Raw genomic sequence first — 10,900 nt, 5'->3', positions numbered from 1 at the left:
CAGTGCAGCGGATGGCTCCGCCCCGTGATCACGATTGGCAGGAGGCGACGGCGGTGGGCCAATAAACGGCTCGATTGGAAGTGACGAGGACAGAAGGATAAAAAGGTTCTGTTCGGGATCGAAAAGGAAGAGGAAGAAGATTACAACCAGAACAATCGTGTTTTTTTGGTGTGGTTCCCTGTGGCGGCAGAGCGTTCTTGTGGTTGTGCTGAATCGATCGTGTTCTTGATCGTGTCTTGGAGCCTTGCCGAGCCTCGTGCCTCACCTTGGTTGGCTCTGGGGTTCTGCTCACTCGGAGTACGGGGTCGAACGGCGGGCGGACCTGCCTCCCTCTCCTGCTCGCAACTTGGCGCCAGAACTGGTTCCCTGGCGGCTGTGAGCGGACTTGGGCCAAGACCAGGAGGTCGACAGCACCACGGTTTCTCCTGCCCCCCTGACGAGAGCAAGGCCAGCTCGTCCGACGCCGATCCAGGGACAGTTGCGTCCACACCACGGTCCAGCCTGACCACCAGAAATAGCTACGTTTTGTGTGTGTGTGTGTGTGTGTGTGTGTGTGTGTGTGTGTGTGTGTGTGTGTGCTTGGCGCCTTCGAGGGATTGAGAACTGTATATTCATTGGAATTGTCTGTTTTTCCCCACGCCCGATCCCACACCATCCCGTCGAATCGCCCCGGATCCCTCTTCTTGCCGAGTCTTGTTATTTCTGGTCAATAGTAAAAACGAATAAACATCATCAACTCAGTGAAAAGTGACTCGTGCCACCTTCCTCGTCCCGTTTGCGGTAGAGCGATTAGAACCGCCATGTTTGGGTTATAAACAAATAAACCGCCTCCATCGTTTCGGCTCATTCTACGTTGGCGGGACTGTTCAAGTCCCGTGGACGTCACAATATTATTTCATTGCCCTTAACATTTACAGAACACTTTCAAAGAAATGAATTGGCCTAATGCAAAACATGCATGTAAATAATGATTAAAATCACATAAAAGCTTGATGAGTTAAATTGCTTTAATTTCAAGATGCAGTACCTCTTACAACAAATATCAAAAAGACAACCTTTACATAGTACACTATGTAGATTCATTCGAAAACTTTACCACATACATACATGGAAACCAGCAAACAAAACATTTTTCCAAAGAGTTTTTTAAATGTTGATATGATATAAAATATTGAGTCGAGATAAGACTATGAAAACGTTTTACAATAAATATTATCAAAGGATGTCGTCTAAATGTTAATGTAAAACATTTTTGTCAAATATTAATAAAAAATATTTTGTCAACTTTGCAATACAGTAAGTCCTCGCTTTTTGCAAGGGTTGCGTTCCTGGAAAACCTTATGAAATGATATAAAAGAAAACCTTTAACACCAATGTGTTAAAGGGGGGATGTGTTTTTGGCTCGAAATTTTTTGGACATAAACACAAATAAACAAAACACACTCCTCGAGTCGTGGCGACTTACCCCGAGGCTGGAGGAACGGAGTTGATTGCGGTGGACAAGTCACACTTGCGGAGTGGCAGAATCGTCCCCCTCTTCACTTGACACTGTGCTGTCACTTTCTTCACCAGTGGGAACGGTCTCTTGGCAGCTGGTTGAAGGAGCATCCTGGATGGTGGATGGAGTTGGTGCTGCATCTTTTGGCTTGAAAAATGCATGGAGAGTGGGCTGGATGGCTTTCTTTTTCTTTGCTGCATAAAGTTCCTTGTAGCAACAAAGGGCATCATTAACAACACGGCTAAAATCAGTGCTCCTTTCAAGATTTGGATCTTGCTCGATAACAAATTCTGTGGCATTTTCAAACGAGCTGAGGATTTGGCTGAGGTTTTTCATGGTGAGATGCTTGGATGAAGGTGTCACAGCATCTTCTTCTTCCTCAAGAGCCCACTGCTGTTCCAACTCCATAAGATCTTCATTGCTTAAGGGTTCTGCATGAGACTCCAGTAAGTCATCCACGTCCTCTTCTTCAACCTCTTCAAAACCAGCCTCCTGCGCCAGGTCTACAATTTGACTTGTAATCAACGGAACATCAGCAAACCCCGTGAAATTGTGGACACACTCAGGCCACACAGCGTTCATTGTGGAGGCACTCACCTCCGCCCATGAATCCTTAATGTTTTCCAAAGCCATTTTTATGTTGTATGTTCACCAAAACTCCTTGATTGATAGCTTGTCCTTATCAGTTTTTTTGATAAGCTGCAGCATGGTATGCTTAACATAATAGGCTTTAAAAGCAGCAATAACTCCCTGATCCATAGGCTGTAAAAGTGAGGTAGTATTTGGTGGTAAAAATACTACCTGCACGTTTTCACATCAGTCTTCCATTTGCTGAGGATGGGCAGGAGCATTGTCTACAAGCAGCAAAGATTTGTTGTCAATGTTGTTCTCCTTGGAGTACTTCTCAACATGATTGGAGAAGTAATTGATCATGTAATCGTGGGTCAATGCCCTAAAAAATTGTGGACTGATGTGGGTGGAGAGTTGTATAACAAGACATTTATGAATTTTCTAAAAAATAACAGCATTACATTATACAGTACCTTTAATGAAAGAAAAGCTGTTGTTATTGAACGCTTTAATTGAACCTTAAAAGAGAGACTATATAAAAAATTCACACAACTCGGTTCACAACAATGGTCATCTTTTATTCAGGATATTGTCGATAGGTATAATGACACGATCCACACGTCAACAAATATGAAACCATCAGAAACATTTACAAAATTAGAATATGAAAAAGAGATTAATGTCAGAAAACCTAAGTTCAAAGTTGGTGATAGCGTAAGAATATATAGATGGAAATCTCATTTCGAAAAGGGTTATACTAAACGATGGACGAACGAACTTTTTAAAATTGTTTATGTAATAGATACGGTTCCTTGGACTTATAAGATAAATGATTCGGAAGGGGAAGAGATTTTAGGTTCATTTTATTCACAGGAATTACAAAAGACAAAACTAAGCAGATAATACCTATGGGAGCAATGGGTTGGCGCTTCACTCCCTCCTACTATACACCGTTGTGGACACTCGAGGGCCACGTCCGAGGTGTATAACAGGTGGCATCTGCCGTATATAATGTTTGTCAAGGGGGGACGTTCTTAGATCTGTGAACCCAAAACACAGAATCCCCACCTGAATAGTCAAGGCTTAACTTTTGTTTGTTGATGTGTGTGTGTGTGTGTGTGTGTGTGTGTGTGTGTGTGTGTGTGTGTGTGTGTGTGTGTGTGTGTGTGTGTGTGTGTGTGTGTGTGTGTGTGTGTGTGTGTCCCCTCCCCCCCAACCCTCATTCAAAATCTCAACCCCAACCCTCACATTCAAAATCTCAACCCCCCACCCCAACCCTCGCATTCAAAATCTCAACCCCAACCCTCGCATTCAAAATCTCAACCCCCCACCCCAACCCTCACATTCAAAATCTCAACCCTCATTCAAAATGTCAACCCTCACCCCAACCCTCACATTCAAAATCTCAACCCCAACCCCCAACCCTCACATTCAAAATCTCAACCCCAACCCAACCCTCGCCCAACAGTCTTTTTTTTTCAATACGTATTTCAACAATATATATTTTTTATGTTTTTTTTCTCTTCTTCCAATTCTGTCTTTTAAGACTTTCAGGTTTGATGAAGTAGAAAGGGGGAGTAAGAACTTTCCTGCACTTTCTTCCCAGAACTTTCTTGATATTGCTCTCATCAAGCACCATCCAACAAAGAACTACATCGATAGGTTTAGATCCCAAAGAGTGGTAGAAACCACATTTCAAGTCTCCAAAATAAACCCAACTTTCCAAGTCTCCAAGGTATAACCATATTCCTGTTGAGTTTCCAAGATATGTATCACATTGTGAGTTATCAAGCCAGAACCCACATTTCAAGACTCCAAAAATATAACCATCTATCCAAGACTCCAAGGGAGAACCACAATTTCCAGAAATATTGTGGGTTTCAGTGATAGATCTCACATAGTATAACTGTGGATCATCAAGGAAAAGTCCATTTTTGAAATTTTTATGGGTTTCAGTAATAGATCTCACAAAGTATAACTGTGGATCATCAAGAAAATCTCCATTTTTCAAAATGTCTGAAATTTGTGAGTCTCCAAGGTAGGTTCCATATTTAGAACCATCTTGGCAGAACCCTTTTCCCGAGTCTCCAAGGTAGTTATTTAAACCATCAAGGCAGAACTCATTTACTGATTTTTTTCAAAATTTGTGAGTCTTCAAGGTGAAACTTGTATTCTGGCTCATCAAGGTATAACGTGTTCAGTGGGTATTGTCTTGATAACTCGCAATGAGTACTATTGCTGTAAAACTCTTTTTCAGGATTTTGCTGGTCTCCAAGGTATAACTCTTTGGTTGGCCCATCAAGGTCAAGCTCGTTCTGTGGGTCTTGGTCGCTCATAAGGTCTTCAACCAAACCAACAATTTAGTTCCAAGTTGTGGCAAAAGCAGTATTTTCATTTTGTATTTCAGATGCAATTTCCTGTGAGAGAAAATAATAATGTATTAATTAAGTGATTTAATTTTTAAATGAGTCTATGCTTCAATCAAACTCTGTAAATAGGAAAATAAAATCTTACCTCAACAGATAAGAGGTTTGAATCCAGTTCATCAACTTGAAGGTTTAGTTCCATACAAGTAGTAAAACTCCAAGGAACCCCAAAATCATCCCACTCAAGGCCTAGCTCGTTCTGTGGGTCTTGGTCGCTCACAAGGTCTTCAACCAAGCCAACAATTTCACCCCAAGTTGTGGCAAAATCGCTATTTTCAGATACAATTTCCTGTGAGAGAAATAATAATGTATTAATTAAGTGATTTAATTATTAAATGAGTATGCTTAAATCAAACTCTGAAAATAGAAAAATAAAATCTTACCTCAATAGACAAGAGGTTTCAATCCAGTTCATCAACTTGAAGGTTTAGTTCCATTCAAGTAGTCGAACTCCAAGGAACCTCAAAGTCAGCACAGCACTCCATTCTCAATGAAAGTAAAAAAATATGTTTAAAATGGAGTCTGGGCTTGAATCTTTTATACAGAAAGACTGGTTTCCCTGCGCAACCCCAGGCAAGCCCAGGCAAGCCTTGTGAGTTTGATGTTGTCATGTTGTGTTAGAATGGAGAATTTTTTTTTAAATGGAGGATTCTTTGAAAATTCCCTCGGCAAGCCCAGGCAAGCCTTGTGAGTCAGATGTTAGAATGGAGAAAAAATTTTCAAAATGGAGAATTGTTTGAAAATTGCCTGGGCAAGCCCAGACAAGCCTTCGTTGGGAAATTTTTCAAAACCATAACATTCTAGAATTTTCTAGCGATTTCTTTGTGAGTCAGAGATGAACTGGAAATGATGTAAAAGTGGGCGGGGCTGATGAAAATGGGCGTGGCTCATAAAATACCTCATGAAAAGTGGGCGGGACTTAGCAAAGTGGGTGGGGCTTATGAAAGTGGGCGTGGCTTATGCAAAAATTAATCTGAGGCTCAGGAGGTAGTCAGACGAGAGCATTAAGAGTTTATCATTTCATAATGGCACAAAAGGGGTATCTTAAAAAATATAAAGATTCAAATGTTTTATTTTTAAATATTTTAGATGGGGATTATTGTGCAAAGAAAATGAAACTATTGAAGGAATTTGAGAATGAACAAATCTTTAGAGGTTCAATGAGTAAGCTAAACAATATGCATTGGTTATTTGAAAAAAAGTGCTCCTAGGTTAAAAGGGGAGGCTATTAAAATCTCCATTCACTTACATGGTTTAAATATTTCTTTAGAATCACCTTTAACAAATCACAGTATATTCACCCGACGACTTTACGACTTGAGCAAATCTTTATCGGTTCAATGAGTGAGCTAAACAATATGCATTGGTTATTTGAAAAGAGTGCCCCTAGGTTAAAAGGGGAGACAAATAAATATACCTTGGGATAAAAAGGGGGTTTATTTTTTAGAGAAAAAAAAATATTAATCGCTGAAAATCCCCCATTCATTAACATTGGGGAAAGTGAGCCAGAATCAGTATATTCACCTTTCTATCATGTACTGGACCATCCCAGAGTACAAGATCATACTTCTATACTATGCTGATTCATGACTGTGGCTCCACATGAAGGATAGTTGTAGTATCCATAAGAATACAATTGCCTGTGCCATTCTTAATATTGTTCCTCATCAGGAGTCCCTTATAGGCTGCACTAAATTGACCTGCCGTCGGATTATTATTAAATCCTCCCCGTGCTCTCACTGCAGAAAAGAACAACTCAAAATGGTCTTGACTGAACTTATAAGTTAATATATATTTCATGGGGGCATCATGAGCAGCTATAAGTTCTGCATAAACTTTGGTGACACTTCTGATGCAAGCTGCAAAGCCTATAAAGCCAGTCTTCCTTGGAGTAAGATACATTGGTTTACCAGATGCATCTGTAAGCCCCAAGATGAATTGTTCAGCATCTTGCAAGATTTTTAGCATTTCTTCTCCATTTTAGCCTCATTTTCCTCATTTTTTTTGCCCGAAAAGATCAATTAGTTTTCAATAATTTCGGCATGCAGGAATAGCATGACAATTATTGAACAAGTTACTATCATATAGTTCATGACTTGAGTTAGTAAGCTTACCGGTGCAGTGCGGTCTGTAAATCTGTAATTCCTGTCAGCGCACAGACGTAAAAGGTGATTAAACCACGCAAAGTGACATTCTCTCATGGTCACATGAGGTCTGTGATTTCCACAAGTTCATTACACCAACTAATAAAACTTTGCATGAGTTACATGCAAAGTTTATTGCTTGCATTTGGAGATTTCTTCCTGCCAGTCTGCTGTTTTCGTACTTCGATGCAGTGATGTTTTGGGGGAGACAAGATGGCGGAAAGTGAACTTCCGGTGACTTCACTCCTCGGTATACAATCGCTGTGGACGCGAGCAATCCAGGTGTAGAGATCAGTGGTTATTTTCGACCTTTCATCCTGTGTCGAAAAATTCCATCTGTTACAAATCTTCCTTCCTTCATTCTCACAATTCTTCTGAACTCCATCCATCCTCCAATGTACTTAAACAAATCTCTGACCGACATGTTTTAAAAATTCCATTTTGCAATGTTTGGTCTTCCAATCGTTCTTATTTTTTCAATCTTCAGTGCAAATTCATTCCACCTTCTTAAATATACCTCCTCCTTTCTATTCCCTGTTATACTCCCTCCTTACTCCTCCCATCATACCTCCTCTCCATTGCCCTCTGTTTTAATAACAGCTCCCCCTCTGGTATCCCAAACTGTATGGTTTTCAAACATCTGTGGACTACGTTCCAACCGAACAAGTATCTCACTCTCTCATTCAGTACACTCCTCAATATCTCAAACATGCTCTCTCTTCACTCTCATCACCACCCTCCAAATCTAGATCCCCCCCTCCCCCACCCGCTCCCAGCTCTACCATACCTCGACCCAGTCTCATTCTTCCCCTCTCCCCACCCCTCCGTTCTCCCTCCTCCCCATGACTGTGCCTGCTCTCATCATCTCCGCTCCCTCTCAATTCAGCCGCCGACTCTGTCTTCAAGGCAAACATCACTCTCTTTCCCTCACAAGCTTCCCTCTCACCTTTCTCAAAAGATCCCCCCCACCCACTTTCTTCCTCAATTCTCCCCCCTTACACTTCTCCCACCTCCCCTTCAAATCTCTCCCATCACTCACCCTTAAAAAGGATGCCTCCCGCTCAAATGTCATCACTTCCCCCTCAATTTTTGTTCTTCCCCCCTGCCCACTCCCATCTTCACAATACCACTACCCAGTCTTATCCTTCCCTTCTCCCCCATGGCCGTGCCTGCTCTCGTCTACCCTCTCCCTCAAACTTCCCTCTTACCCCTCCCTCTCAAATCAGCCACCTCCTTCCTCTTCAAAGAAAACTTCTCTCTCTTCCCGCTCACACTTCTCAAAACCTCCACCCTGACAATTCATCCTCAATTCAATTCTGCCCCCTCCCCTTCAAATTTCACCCCACTGGCCCCCTCCTCAAAGCTGCCCCCCACCTCATATCCACAAAGCTGCCTCCTTTCGCCACCCTCTCTCTTCCAACTCATCCCCCACCTCCTCAAATCTCCTACTTCCCTTTGCCCCCTCTCTTATTACTCCCCACTGCGACTCATCCCATTACCACCTAAACCTTCTGTCCTCCTCCCCATCTGACCCTCTCCCCTCGCACTTGTGCAATCCCCTACACACTGTGAACAACTCTTCCTTCCTCCACCTCTCCTCCCTCTACTCCCTTTTCCTTAACAGCATGGACCTCAAACATCCAGGGCCTTCGCTCAAACCTGACAAATCTTTCCATACAGGTTACCACTGCCAAACCAGACATAATCTACTTAACAGAAACTTTCCTCCTTCACGACATCTCTGACTCCTAAGTTTAACTCCCTGGTTTCTCACTCCAATGGTATGATAGACCTGAACCTTGCCCTAGCAGAAGAGTTGCTCTCTATCACAAACTCTATTCCTCACTCTCCATGCACTGTCCTCACTCCCCCATGAATACCTCTGGCTCCGGCTTCCCCTGCACTCCACCTCATGTTTATATGTGTGTTGTACTGTCCACCAAACAGTGATGACTCCATTTACATCTCGCTCGCAGAAAACATGGACCAACTTCTTTTTTCTTATCTGAACTCTCTCTTCATCATATGTAGTGATTTCAACTGTCATCATGCCAGTTGGCTAAGTGTGTCTACCTCTCTCACCTGCCATGGCACTTCAGCATAAAACTTCTGTGACTCATTGGGACTGACTCAATCAGTCAACTTCCTGACCCGGATCTCAACCAATGGTACTCTATGTCTTCTGGATCTGAATTTGACAAATTTCCCTGAAAATATCTGCTGTTCTTCCTCCGCTCCAATCAGTTCTTCTGACCACACCCTTATCAAAGGGGACATCACTTTGGCTGTTATCAGAGAACCACCTCACCGCCGTTGAGTCTGGCATTTCACTCAAGCCGACTGGCAAGGTCTCCAAGCAGTCATCAAACTTCTAGACTGGTCTCCCATTTCTTTCTCCAACATCAACTCAACCTGGGAATTCTTTAAAAGAAACTTGCTCTCCCTCATGCACAGATTCATCCCCTCTCGTCTTCAGTTGTCTGACCCTTCCTCCCGCCCATGGTTCACTGAAGCTTGTGGCGAGGAAGTTGTCCTGAAACAACTTGCCTTCACCTCCTGGAAGGCAAATACTACTGAAGGCAATCTCAGTTTCTTCCATAAAGCTCGGAATAAGTTTGTTTCTGCCCTCAAGCGAGTCAGGAAACATCTTTCCATTCTCAAGTCTGAACTCTCAAACCTGTCTCCCTCCTCCAAATCCTGGTGGTGTCTGGTTAAATCTGTTTCTGGTGTATGTTCCTCCTAGATCCCCTCACTTACTTCAAATGGCTGCACTGCTGATACCACACGTGAAAGGCTGAATGCCTAAACTCCATGTTTGCTTCAAAATCTTGTGTCCAAAACCCATCAATTTCTGTTCCAACCAGCACCCAACTGTCCCTGGACTCTGTGTCCTTTTCTCCTGGCAAGGTGTAGAGCTTGCTATCAAACCTCGACTCAGATTCTGAAACCGGACCAGACGGCATCAGCCCACGTGTCCTCAAAACCTGCTCCTCTGCTCTTGCTCACCCTCTCTCTGTTCTCTTCACAATCTCATTTGCTCAAGGTCATCTGCCATCTGTTTGGAAATCAGCAAACATTACTGTCCTGCATAAAAAGGTGCAAAAACAGATCCCTGCAACGACAGACTAATCAGCCTTCTCCCAATCATCAGCAAGGTTATGGAATCAATCTTCGCTTCAAACATTAAATCCTTCCCCTTCTCCAATGGCTTGATTTCTGATCATCAATTTGGTTTCAGACCAGGTCACTCTACCCTGGATATGCTGCTTCTGCTCTCCCAACAATGGATGGAGATCCTCAATGCCGGACATGAAATCAGAGGCATATTTTCAGACATATCATGTGCTTTCGATATGGTCTGGCACACTGCCCTGCTCATCACCAAACTCTCTTCCTATTGTATCCAAGCCCATCACCACTCATGGCTCGCAGACTTCCTCTCCTGTTGCAGCCGTGTGGCCTTCAATGGAGTTCTTTCATCCCCTCTTCCTGTCCAGGCAGGAGTTCCCTAAGGCAGCGTTCTGGCCCCTGTTCTTTTTCTGGTTTTCATCAATGATCTCTCAGACTCTGAAAAATCCTCTTTATCTCTTTGCTGATGACTCCCTCCTCTGCCGTATCATCTGTCATCCCTCAGACTGGCAAGGAGCAACTTCTTTGCTCACTGCAGATCTGGGTAAAATTACAAACTGGTCCAACACGTGGAACATGTCTTTCAATGCTGACAAATCTCACTCTCTCACAATGTCTCTCCAAAAGGACCATCTGGAACCCCCCCAACCCCATCTGCTTTCTCAACAATCCCCTTGAAGAAGTCCTTTCATTTAGGCTTTTGGGTCTCACTATCTACCATGATCTTTCCTGGGAAAGCCACATTTCCAAGCTGTCCTCCAAAGTCAGTCGCTGACTGGGCAACCGTGTCGTGCAAAATCCTTCCTTGGCACACCTGAGCTCCTGACCACATAAAGAGCTTTCATCCACAACCTGATGGAGTACTGCTCTTCCCTCTGGGCTGGTGCTCCTGCCTCTCACCTTTCTCGACTTCATGCTGTGGAAACCAAGGCATTTAAGATCATTGGTATCCCCCACGATGAGGCAGAGTCCTTGGGTCTGCCATCTCTCTCACCGCAGGCAGGTCGGTGGTGTTTGTCTTCTACCATCCCCTCTCCTCCAGCCTCGTCCCCCCACCCCCACTGTCTGTGATCTGTCCCCCCCATATTTCCACAGGTCGCTCAAGGTCCGCCAACAACCTCCTTCTGGTGAAA

The 10,900-nt window shown here is 43.4% G+C and overlaps 1 long non-coding RNA gene across 1 annotated transcript; it reads right to left on the bottom strand.

Moving 5' to 3' along the window:
* Positions 1-3,507: 3,507 nt before the first annotated feature.
* LOC147020864 (uncharacterized) lies at positions 3,508-7,403 on the bottom strand. Its single transcript, XR_015061984.1, has 3 exons — positions 4,878-7,403; positions 4,583-4,783; positions 3,508-4,485 (listed from the first exon to the last, which is right to left on the bottom strand). It is a non-coding gene; the product is annotated as an uncharacterized LOC147020864 (long non-coding RNA).
* Positions 7,404-10,900: the final 3,497 nt, after the last annotated feature.

This window comes from Eptatretus burgeri, chromosome 9 (genome assembly GCF_056783735.1).
Source record: "Eptatretus burgeri isolate ZD-2024b chromosome 9, Ebu_testis_v1, whole genome shotgun sequence".
Lineage (NCBI taxonomy): Eukaryota > Metazoa > Chordata > Myxini > Myxiniformes > Myxinidae > Eptatretus > Eptatretus burgeri.
The sequence above is the reverse complement of the archived record's forward strand: the minus strand, read 5'-3'. Positions and strand labels throughout refer to the sequence as shown.